The sequence below is a fragment of the Halichoerus grypus genome, chromosome X (assembly GCF_964656455.1).
Source record: "Halichoerus grypus chromosome X, mHalGry1.hap1.1, whole genome shotgun sequence".
NCBI classification, from domain to species: domain Eukaryota; kingdom Metazoa; phylum Chordata; class Mammalia; order Carnivora; family Phocidae; genus Halichoerus; species Halichoerus grypus.
The window spans coordinates 111,201,758-111,214,780 of NC_135727.1; positions in this window are offsets into that span (position 1 = coordinate 111,201,758).

The following is a 13,023-nucleotide window of genomic DNA, read 5'->3' on the forward strand; positions in this document are numbered from 1 at the left end:
CAACCAGGCTCATGGAACACTCTTGTGCTTAGCACAGAATGGCTGCAGACGGAGGATAGGGGAGACTGCTGGATTCCAATTAACTTCGCCACTTAACTTTGATTGCTGTGTTACTCTGGATGAACTTGCTGTTTATTAGTAAATGGGGGTGAGGCTCTCAAAGATTAATGATGGCAGTGACTGTAGCTACACAATAGGCCCCAGATGTTCCCATACTTATTGCTTCTTCTCCTTGACCCTCTTTCCTGCAATTACTAGAGAGAAAACACAAATATGGCATTTAGGAAACCTGACACAGGCCCAAACTACTGACATGGTTAGGGCCTAAACTTTGAACACCACTTTGTCTCATATTCAGAGAAGCGCCATAATACTGATACCAAAAGGGAAAAAAGTCATACCGCACACTTGAAAGTGGGAAGAGAGAAAAAGTGGAAGATACATCAAACATGTATAATGGTTTGATATCAATGCCAAATCTTGATGAAAAAGCCACACTCTACTATAGCAAGTTCATGTATTCACAAAATTAATCATAGAAAATAATCCATACCGAGGGCTCTGCAAAGAAATTACACATGTTGATCAGCTGTTTTTAGGCTGATCTTACTGGTCAGTCATCTCTTTCAAGTACAGAAATTTCATCTATCACTTCCACTTCTCTTAATTGCCTACCTACCACAGAATTTTGGTTAGTGAATCTTAGAAGTAATCCAGTCTAGGGGCATCTAGGGGCTCAGTCGTTAAGCGTCTGCCTTCGGCTCAGGTCATGATCCCAGGGTCCTGGGATCGAGCCCCGCATCGGGCTCCCTTCTCAGCGGGAAGCCTGCTTCTCCCTCTCCCACTCCCCCTGCTTGTGTTCCCTCTCTCACTGTGTCTCTCTCTGTCAAATAAATAAATAAAATCTTTAAAAAAAAAGAAGTAATCCAGTCTATTTAGAATCGCAACCAGATTTTATCACATCAAATTTTTTCCAAAACTAACAGATCAAAGACCAATGACAACGTAAACCTCCCAGTAAGCTACAGGCATAAGGAGAAGAGATTCCTAGTTTTCACCAAATCTGGTTCCTTTCTTCTTCCTGTGTACCTGGACTCTCTCACAATTAGACAAGACCGTGTGATTAATTCTGGCAAATGGAGTGGCAGGGAGTGGAAAAGATGTGATTGACTTTCACACCGAGACAGTGAAAAAGTTACATCACTCCCCTCTACAGCCTGGCCTCAGCAAATACAAAGCCATGTATCGTGAAGGTAGGATCACAAGATGGTAACTGCCTGGAAGGAAGCTTCACTGGACAAGCTCTAGAACTGCAAAAGACTTTGTGAGAGTAAGAAATAAGCCACTGAGATGTAGAGGAATTTTTTTGGTTGTTCTAACTGTAGAATTACCTACCCTATCAGAAGGGGGATAGGCAGGTCCTCAATGTAAAGATATTTAATACATTAGAGGCGATTTCATAAATGTGATCGTTACACCAACAGATCACTGAGTTGATTTGATAGCACATTTAACGTGTATTTATCACTGAATTTTGATACTCTTAGTCCAAAAAGCTTCTTAAGTTTATGAACAAATCTTGTCTGAAGTTTAATTTGAGGGCCTATTAGTTAGAATTACCTGGATGCATTTCTGGTATCAGACATCAAATCATCACATCATACTTGACCTAGGAAAGAAAAAAAGAACCAAAGACAATCTTTCTCCTGCCCCAGGCTCATAAATATACCTTACCCCTTTCACACACACATACAAAGAGTCACAAAAACAGATGCATAGTCCACTGTATGCCAGAGCTCTGCTAAGTACCAGGAATAGAAAATTAAATAACACATGATCGCTACTCTCCAGGGAGGAAAGGGGGCGGGGGGGGAGAATCACACAAACAATTATGACAGAGTGTAGTAAGATCTGTGATCCAGACAGAAGTGGGAGCTCAGTAGGAGAAACACATTCTACTCAGAGGTATATGATGATGTCCTTACAGAAGAGGTGACACAAAGTCATTACAGGAAAAATCGTGTTCTAGGTAGATAAGGAGAAGAATATTCCAGGCAAAGGCATAGCATGTGCCAACATGTTGAGTCACAAAAGAACTTGCCAAGTACTTAGAGACTAGTTGAAATAGTGTGTGCTTGTAGGATAACTGAGGGACAGGAGTCGAGAAGAGCAAGTCAAAACAGGATCACAAAGCACATCCAAGCCAAGGTCTTCCACTTAGCTATTGCTGAAGAAGTCACTTCAAAACTCGGTGGTTTAAAACCATAGTTCATTAACAGCTCTCCTGTTTCTTTTGATTGACTGGGCTTACACTGTGGTTCTTTTGGGAAGTCTATGCTTTAGCAGTCAAAGGTTGGCTGGGGCTTTGATCCATGTGAAAGTTCAACCCACTGGGCTAGAGGTTCAAGATGGCTCACTCTTAGGGTTAACAAGTGATACTAAGAGCACAGCTGGAACTTTCAACTGGAGCACCAACCCTGAGCCTCTCCGCATGGCTTGTACTTCTCATGAGCTGGCTGCTGAGTTACAAGATAGAGTGCCCCAAGAGCGAGTAATCCAAGAAAAGGGAAGTACTCACGGCTAGTCTCTTAACTCCTGAGCCCAGAAACTGCAACAGCATTTCAGTCATATTCCTCTTAGAACAGTCAGAGTACATCCATATTCAATGGGAGTAACATAGACCCAATTTCTCAATGCAAAGAGTATGCGACCATCTTTAATCTGCTACATAGGGCAATGGCTTGTACTGAAGGCACGGAATAGAATGCAAGCAGACCCATTTAAAGAGGAGATGGATAGGAGAGAGTTACATTTGAGAACAATGACACTGATGGATTGCATGTGGAGGCGATGAGAACAGAAAGCAGAAGCTCAATTATGAAGAAATGAGTTCACCTGAGAAATTAGGAGGGCCTGAAATCCTGATAGCTTCTAGAAGGCTGCAGACGAGGTGGGGGGAATAAGAACATTACAGGAGACATAAGGACAGGGCTGGTGGCTAGTCTGATACAGAGACAACAGAGGGAAAGAGAGCAAACAAACAATCAGTCCCAGGTACCTAGGTTCATGTCTAAGTGAATGGTGATCTCATTATAGGATAAAGAAAAGATTAGAAAAACAAAGTATGATGATGAGGGGGGCAAAGAGGGTGAATTACAAACACAATTTTATTTTTATAATGTAAATGAATTTCTTCTAATGGACAAAAGTTTGTTTTTAAGGGAACAAACAGACATTCCATTTCTGCAGCACTCAGTGGTATCTTTCTGATCTTTTCTATATTCAATAAAGTACATATTGTCAAAGGAAGAAGTATTTTTCCTTCCTCTTTATAATTTTATCTATAGAAAATTCCTTGGCAAACTTGTCAAGATCCTATCACCTGGAAAAAAATTAAATTTAATATATCTGCCTCTATTAGAAAAAAGGGGAGATTTTATAAACTCTATGTTTGTCATTCAAGCTCAAGACACACATTTTCTACAAAGCAGTGTTCCACTCTCTTCCATTTTTTTCAGAGCCATCTTTCAGGATATAAATAACTTACATTTTAATCACTGACAAGTGCGAGGCTTTAACCATGTCAGGTGAGCCCTCACTTGACTTCCCTGGCAACAATGAAGTGAGATCAATCATCTCCACAGACATCTACTCAGAGGGCCCGGTAATCTCAACTCTGCAAAGTGAATGGAATGCCAACTACAGATGCTTTGTCACCAAGCATAAAAACAGCACCAGTGCTCTTACTGTTCAGCATTACTACTGCCCATGATTGGCTACTGGCAAACTGGAACGAAGCACGGACCTCAGAGAAACTCCACACAACTGAGTCAACTCTAAACGACCACATGTGCCACAGACTATATATACGGACTCTAGGATTATGCCTACACCATGCAATAGAAAATGGCTTGAAAAATGCATTTTCATTGGATCTTTATTTTAGATTTTAATTAATTTTATTATTACACAGAATCCTCAGACCTCATCAGTCTGGAGAATCCCACTGACGTTAGAGGATCGAATTTCTCTGGATCTCACCATCCAAGATTTCTAGCCCCATACAAGCATCCCCCATTCATGCTGCTCAACCATTTATTTCTAGGGGTTGACAAGGAATGCCTCATGTGTGCTCATGACCAAGGTCTATCAGTTCACACTTCACACTATTTCTTTAATCTCTTGAACCTGTGTCCTTCCGTGATGACTGCTGAGGCCCCCACATATGACCAAGCTACATGAAGGTACCTGGCCTCCCCCTCTGTCACCATGGTCACATCACTTCCCACTAGATACATACCACTTCCAAATACCTTATGGCTTTTATCATCTGGAGCCCTGAATCAATTAGCTCTCAAAGAGCATCTCATTCCCTTGTGCAAATGGTCTCCTTCAGACCCACCCCACCTCACTGTCAGATACGCTCAAATGGGACTCTGGGCCTGGCTTTTATTCCAAGCAAAATGTCCGCAACTGTTACTAGTACAGATCACAAAACAAGCTCATGGAGACTTTGAGCCTAAATGTAAACTTTCCAAATGATACTCTGCTTTTCTGTTGCTATTTGTTTTCCCCTGTTTCAAAACTTCTACTCTGAGGGTGACATCGGTGAGATGGCAAACGAGGAAGCTCTAGGCCCTCATTCTTCCACGGTAACATTTTGAAAAATAACTGAAGGCTGACAAAAATAACTTTCGAAGAGTCAAAAATCTACAGTAACCAAACATCTCATCAAGAAAAAGGTACATTTGAAATGGCTTTGACCTTTTACTTGCCTTTGCCAACCCACCCTTCCTCCCTAGTGCAGTATCGTCAGGAGGAAGTGGCCCAATCCCTGGTTTCCCCCCTTGAGCCACCGGAAGAGTAGAACATATGTCCAACGTTCTCATCTGTCTGTAGCCTATCTAGCCTTGTGCAGAAAAGGTACGTCAACCCCTAGTCTAGGGAACAAAATGAACAGAGTCAAGAAGGCTAATTAGGAGGCCTCAGAGAAAGCATGGCTTGAGGTCATGTCTAAATGGAGGGGCTGACAAGAGGAAAGAGATTAAGCCAAGAGATAACAAACTCGCAAAACAGAAGCAATTTAACTCAGAGGGGCCATAATGAGGAACAAAACTAAAGCATTTCCAAAATGATGAATAGTAAAATCACTGGCCAACACCAAATTTAGGAGGAGAAAGCTCATTCTGGTGAATGCTCTGGGCATGATGGAGTGTGAGGTGGTACCAAGAAATTCAAGTGCAAACTAGACCAGAGGACACGCTTTAACCTCTAGGTTACAGAGTCATCAATATGGAGATGATTGATGCAAGTTATGGGAGATGATGAAATCTCCACGAGAGAAAACAGGAAGAGCAAAAGGCCAGGACTGTGCAGACAACAAAGATGTACATTGAAGGAACAAATTTGACAAGTCAATCATTCACCAAATGCAGGTATCACTAGACCTAAGAATTTATCTCCTGTATTTCCTAACATTGTAAATGCATTCTCACTTTATATGCTCTTCTAAAAATCTGTACTGACTATAGGGGCGGGTGGCTCTGTTGGTCCGACTCTTGATTTCGGCTCAGGTCACAATCTCAAGGTCGTGAGATCAAGCCCCTGTGCTCAGCGGGAAGTCTGCTTAAGATTCTCTCTCTCCCCGTCTCCCTCTGCCACTCCCCTTGCTCGTGCTCTCTCTCAATAAATCAATCCTTTAAAAAAAAAATCAAAAATAAAAATAAAAATCTGTACTGACCACCTAAAGGGTGCAAAGCATCGATTGCATCACGTGGTAGAGAGGAACGGGAAAGAACTTGGCTCCTGTGCTCAAGAGTTTCTAACTTCATTGGGACAGGACAGGCAAGAGAAGAGAATCACAAAGTTAATCACAACTTGGGGAACAATGAGGATGAGGTAGGTCCAAAGAATAAGCAACCTCAAGCTTATGCATTAAAATACAGAAGTTACATACATAAGGCATGTGGAATATTTTACAGTCTCATTTTATGGCTCTCTTGTACCTATAGAGAATGCTCCCAAGCCTGGAGGGATGGATATGATAGCTCCTAAATCTTACTCATCTATCGTCCACTATTGAACACTGTAGGCATTAAGTCTTTCCAAAGGGGTACCATGGTAACATCAATACACTTGCCTTGATTTATGATTACCCCACTCGCTCTGTAACATGCCCTTTGAGTCCTTTTTTCTGTGCTGCTCTACTTGACAAAACCAGCTGTCCATTGTCCTACTTATACATGGAGAAAAATAAATTTATCAATAAAACCTGCTGGACGGATTCCTTCTAATCTATCCAAAAATCAGGGCCTTAAGGCATCAAAGCTCACTCCAGCTGTGATCTTTTTCTGCAAGGTAATGGCAGAAGTGCAACACAGTCATGGAAGCATTTTCCTCTAAAACTGGCTTTTAATCACATCATTTTATAATGTAAATAGCCAAGTGGCTTACACGGACTCTGAGGCCGTCCAGTCCTCCTGGGGCCTCCATACTCTCACTGGCTGACCTCTAAGAAGAGCCAAGGGTAAAGAAGAAATGCACTGAAGCAAAATTGACACTGATTAGAAAGTGTTTAAGGGGGGGAAAAATGTAAAAACCTCTGTTTTTAGACAAATCCCCGGATCAAAAAAATCTTGGTAGACCAGTTAAGAAAAATCTCTGCTTCTGAAGAGACCAACCTCTGGGGAAGCTTTCACAGATGATAAAGTTAGCAGTCGCAGTGATTGAAAGGGGACATTATACTTTAAAATGTAATGCTGTTAAGACAGATGTGGTTAGGAAAAGGAAAAAAAAAAGACTACACTGCACATATCTAGAAAACGAAAATAGAAATAAAAATGCCTACTTCGCCATATTTTCCTAGGAGTTAGTCTATTTATCTGTTTTCAGTTAAGGAGGGAAGGGTTTGAGTAAAAGATATCCTCCCTGTCAACAGGTTAAAAAGTGATCAACAGTCAGATAAACTATCACAAACTGATGGATTTTTATTCCACTCAATTATTTACTGCTCACTGAAGGACCCTCTTCCCCATCCAACAGGAAATCGCCTTCCTTCAAAATGAAAAACATCCATCAACCTACACAATACAAGTTTTATTATACACATAAAAATCCTTATTTTATCCCCAGCCAATGTTTCATGGGATCACATCACCCTATCTAAATAATAGTGGAGTTCTGGAATCAAGAATGTCTAAGAAAAAAATCTTTGTATTGCAAGAAGCTTCCTGCATCTGTTGTGTTTTTTGTTTTTGTTTTTGTTTTTTTAATTCACAAGCTATAGCAACAAATTAGAGTGACCTACAGAATCCAGGGAAGCATGGGCTGGTTTTCCAATTCCTTTGACGAAGACTAAACAATTTTTTCCTCAGAGCTTCTTAGAGTTGACCATGTTTTTGTTAGGGTGGGGACTGGGTTTGGGGTGAGCATGAAGGAAGGTGTTTTCCCTGAGTTTAGCTCACGCTGTTTGATCAACAGGACTAATGCCACAAAGCAAGAGATACATAAAAAAAGGCTCATTAGAAAAACCAGACTTTTAAGGAAATAAAGTATGTATTGTATTTGAAATTCTGCAAAGCCTGGAGAAAGGAGCAGTTGGTATGTGTGTGAGTAGCTGAACAAGTCTTTCATTTAGACATGAAGCATTTATAGCACAAATCATATAGATGCCAGTCCGTGTTTGCAACATGACTTAGTCCCTAAAGCAGTCAACTGGATTGACAGTAATTTGGCTGCCACAGAAGTCACTCCATAGATCATGAGGGTTGACTGGGTGAATCTGCTGCTTTGCAGGCTTTTCCTTCCTCCTCCATGTGTATTTTCCTACAAGCACTGTAAGTGATCAAAAAAGTGTACTTGTCCCTGATAGCAGAGACTCATTCTTCAGCTGAAGATACACAAGTAACCAAGATTCAGGGCCACACATGTTCACTGCACCTGCCAACTCCTCTTGCAATCTACCAACATCTCACCTTTCAAAACCCACCATGGGGACATTTTCTTGGCACTATTAATTACAAGTATTACAGTAACTTATATCTGCTACTTTATTTTTTATCATCTCATATCATGCTACTCACACTACTTGTAAAATGACAACCACCATTGGCAGCATGAGGTAAATATTGAAGTGGCCACCTACTTCGGACATTTCCATAATAATGGAATTTTTTGCTATAAATGTAAACTGCATTTCTAAACAATATTATAAATAAACACTGCCAAATTTATTTTGAAGCCTCTAGTTTACACTGGCACTTTTCCATAATGTCCAATTTTAGATAGTAAATATTTAATACTAATATCTCTTCTATTTGCATGAGCAGAAAATGTTTTTCCTGGTTCTTAGAAATGAAGCTATCAACCTTATTAGATTACTAGGTAGTCTGAGGTCTTCAAATACCAACATAAAGTAAACTGACAGCTGAACTGTTCCACCTTAAAGATGGTCTTATCTTTTAATTTGCCAGACCACACATATTCCAATTTTTCCTCATTGAGTAGACCACTGGTCAACAATTGTTTGGAATAGCCAAGCATTTCTGTGTATTTGCTGTGGAGACAGAGGGCATACTTGGAACTTAACCTAAAACTGTATTTAGTCAATTAGACAAATCTTTTATTGAAAGACTGAACTACACTCTCAAAGTCCATAATTATCATTACACACTTTTAAAGCCTTGGGAGCACAAATGCCACAAGGTTGATAACAGAGTTTCACTTTACTGCTACAGAAACAAAACATCTCAAAACAAATAGGAAAGCAACATTCAATAATCCAGCCAAGACAACATCAAATTTAATTTGGCACATCTGAAGGGTCAAGCATACAGCAAGGCAACATTGATTAAACTCTCTCAGCAAAGATCAATCGAAGAGATGTCAGCAAAGTCACCACAAGAGAGAACCATCCAATTCTGAAATGTCAACAAAAACAAAGCTGTGATATCTGGGTTTCCACCCTGCAGTGCATGGATCTTGAATATACCAACTGCATCACCCAGATTGTTAGATTTCTACCTTACAAGAATTTGAAGAAAAGCTTTGTCAATCTATTTGGCCTTTTATTTAGAAAAATTACTAATTACTCACTTCTGTGAGTAAATGAAAAAGAAGACTCTATTTGGGTTTGGAATCGGTTAGCTTCACCAGGCCAAAGGAAGACATTCAGCAGAGTCAACCACCTGAATTAATATTATTTATCATTTAAAAGCCTACATTAAGACACCCCAACTAAAACTTTATTCACCATCCTGCTTCAATGTCTGAATTTCCATCAATATTAAATCACTTCTTGTCATCACCGTCTCCAGATGTCTCCTTAAAAATGCAAATATTCCTGGGAAACAGAGCGTACCTAGGGTTTAGCTTCCAAACATAATGTCTTTTTGTAATTTAGCGGGGGGCGGGGGGGAAGTGCCCTGGTGGACCAATGCTCGTGCAGTGGAGCAAGGCTGTGCCTCTGGGTTCAATTTCAGCCCTGACCAGCCTCCACAACCTGCAGCATTTGTGGACAATTCTAGGCTGCCTGTTGATGGTCAGTCACCCCAGCTTTCATTTCCTTGGGAGCTTCCGTATTTCTGTTGGATGCTTGTGAAAAGTCATTAACCGTAGGCAAAACCTTCTTGCAAGACCCCAAAATGAAATTTCATCACTACTGTATTAGTAATCCTGAGAAAAGACTTAGCCTCCCAGGCTGCATCTGCCTAGAACTTCAAGGACTATTGATCCAACGAAGACTCTTGGCCCTGACCCCCATGATAGTAGCCCCAAAAGGAGACCTTCTTAGTCATTCGATGCTGTTTAGTTTCACTCCTCATCATTTCCCTACCTGTAACCAACTCTTTCTTCAAATGACAATCTTCTAATACTTTTATTTCTGGAGCTTTGATTCAGTGGTGTGCTAGAACTGGTTCATATGGGTCTGCTAGACGCAGCCAGGTGTGCACAGCTCCCCACTCTACGCTTGCTAATGTTATGTTGGTAGCCTGAAATCAGCCATAATGGGAGTATTTATACTATGGAAATCAGCAAACACTACAAATCAGGGCTTTTTGTAAGTGAAGAGCCAATTTTTAGACATTTACCAGCACACCATTGGATTTTCAAAAATGACAAAGTTCTCCTACTCCCACAGAATTAGTTTCTTCTTTTTGTTGCTTTTTTTTTTTTTAAGTCAGTCAACTGAAAAATGGTTCCCCCAGGATATCACCATATATTTTGAAGCCCTCTCAAGTGGAAGTAGGCCATTTTACCATATTCCTAGAACAGATTTCTTTTAGGAAGCTCTTTAAAGCCTTATATTTAAGAAATACTTCTCCTTTATACCATTCTAGCATCTGATATATATAAAAAATTCTATAATCATTTAATTCATTAAATTTTGTCACACGTCTGCCTCCCCACTTTACTGAAAGCTACTTGAGGGCAGGAGCCATGTTATAGTTATTGTTGTACATCCAACAGATTCTTCTGGCTTCCTATTGCTGTCAAATATTTCTCATCCTCCTGTAGAAGCATTTCAACTTTCGAAGACAATAGCACCTGGCTCTACTTCCCTCTGCAGCCCCTCCTTGCAGTCACATCTGCATCTTGAGCAGCTTCCTCATAGTCAATGAGAATTCACAGTCCTCCTTTCAAACCTGAGCCCAGCTCTCTTGCTGGGCAACTTCAACATCCTTGAGAATGTGTCATGCAATTTATAGTGTAGGGGTCAATGGCAGGCTGCCCCAAGATGAGCCATTTTGGCAAGCGAATTATTTTAAGCTGAAGGCAATCAAGATCCTTTGGGTTCAAGAGAAACTTCTACCCCTCTCTTAACTACATATAAGAAACTAAATTGGAGGGTCTTTCCAGAATAAGGCTTATCAGCAATGATTAACCTTATCTGAGTAACCCATCTGTAAGGCAGGACAAACATCTGTTTACCAAACATTTGCTTTTTCATCTTCCTATGAATTGTATTCCTTCCCTTTGAAGTCCTAGACCCCAAACCCTTCTCCTTAGTTCAGGATGACATATATACCTCATTTTGCCTGTCTTTGGAATTTGCATGTCTGTGTGGATTCCCAGAACCCATGCTATTACATTTGATTTTCTCCTGTTAATCTGCCTCATGTCAATTTGATTCTTAGTCCAGCTAGAAGAACCCTTGAAGGGGACAGGAGTTCCTGCTCCCTGACAGCAGCCACTAAGGTCAGATATTTTTTCAACCACATTCTACTTCAGCTATTATCTCCTAAAGACCATATCCTGGACCTTCATTTCTCCAGGGCATTTTCCACTTCAAATATACTGTGGGGGGAAGAACAAGAATTTTCCCTCTACCCTTCAAAGTTCTTGGCCAAGACGCCCCCAACCCTGGAATAAAAGACATTAACAGGAGAAAAACAAACACAAGTTTAATAACATGTATACCTCCTGCGTACATGCTAGAGGCCTAAGCAAAGCGAGTAATTCCCCAAAGGGCTCAAGCCATCACCTTAAATACCATCTCCAGCTCAAGACAGAAGATGTCAGGCCGGCCAAGGGGGGCAGGGTGGCACAGTTATGCAGTTATGGGAGGGTAACAGGTAAAGCACAGGAAACAAGAGTATGGTTGTTTTGCAGATTGAAGTCCTTGCCTTCTCCAATGTTAAGAGTCTTAGAAATTTAGTCATCCTCTTCCTGGTACAGGGAGGGAGACAGCCTTACAAATCAAGATTTCCCTTAAACATGTAAATGTCTCTTACAAAATAACTTCTTCGTTTTCAGAGCTTATCCTGTGTCTGCAGTTTCTTAAAAATAATCAGCTCAAAATAATCCTTATGCCAAAGAGCCGTATTTTCGGATGGCAAATTCTGCTCATATTCAATACCGAACTCCAAGTTCCCACTGACTGAACAGCTCTTCTTCCATTATACATGCGGCTCCATTTAGCCGGACTCTCTACAGTCTTTCCTTCAGTCTTCCTCTCAGGTCATCATACCCACCCTTCCAGTTCCGCCTATTTCCCTGTAAAACTTAAATCCCATGAAGAGCCATTTCAATCCCTTTCTTGCTAGCACTTCTAACTCATTAACTCTGCCACCTTCTCTCCTCCTGTATCCAGCCTGCTGAGGGACACAAAAAGAAGACAATGGCGCCGACAGGTTCCCTGACAGAGTCATGGTCTCCAACTGCAGGTGGCCTCCAAGGGGCACTCAGCAATCCTGCTAGAAATCCCTAATCTGCTCTTGCTTTCATTGAAAAAACTTTTTCATCTTGGTGAAATATACCTACCTAATACTTATTCTTTCAACCATTTGTGTTTTGCTTTCATTTTTACAGGAATTTTTTGGAACACTTACCACATTAACCACTCTCCTAGAAACCCCAGCTGTATTCTTAGCTCCTTTCAGGGGACAAACTTTGCTCCTGAATCACAGGTAAGAGTAAGGCTCTCATGCAAGCCCACTGCTAACATCTGCAAAGCCCAGGGCAAAAGTACAAATGGAAGCCTTCGGCTACAGCCTTTGCTTCCCCATTTTTTTTTCCTACCCTGCTCTTTCCCACACCATGAGAAGCCTCCCTAACAAACCTAAGGACAGCCCAACTCATATGGCTAAGCTCCATCCATGTCCCCCGACCAGATGCCTCTTGGCCACCCCTCAGACGCAAGGGTCCTAACACCTAATGTCATACCCCTCCCTTAGGAAGACAGACTTGGGGAAGAAAATTGTGCAGGCCCTCAAAGTGAGCAGAGATACTAGGGAAGAAAATTCCAAGGTCTCAGCTACCTGGAGCATGGTTTAGAAGGGGAGTCTCAAACTCTGGGGGGGGGGGGGCATATCCCATTAGCTCCATGGACCTGTCAGCCTTTAAAGAGGGTTGGAGGACCAGAACAGTGCACACTAAGCAGAGGGCCCAAGGCCAGAGTTCTGGGCATCTGGGTTCTCTTCACTTCTTCATACTGCACCATTAACACCCTACACTTCAGCCATACCAAAAATTTTGCTATTTCACAAATACGTGAGAGAAAACAGAATATGCCACCCTAAAATA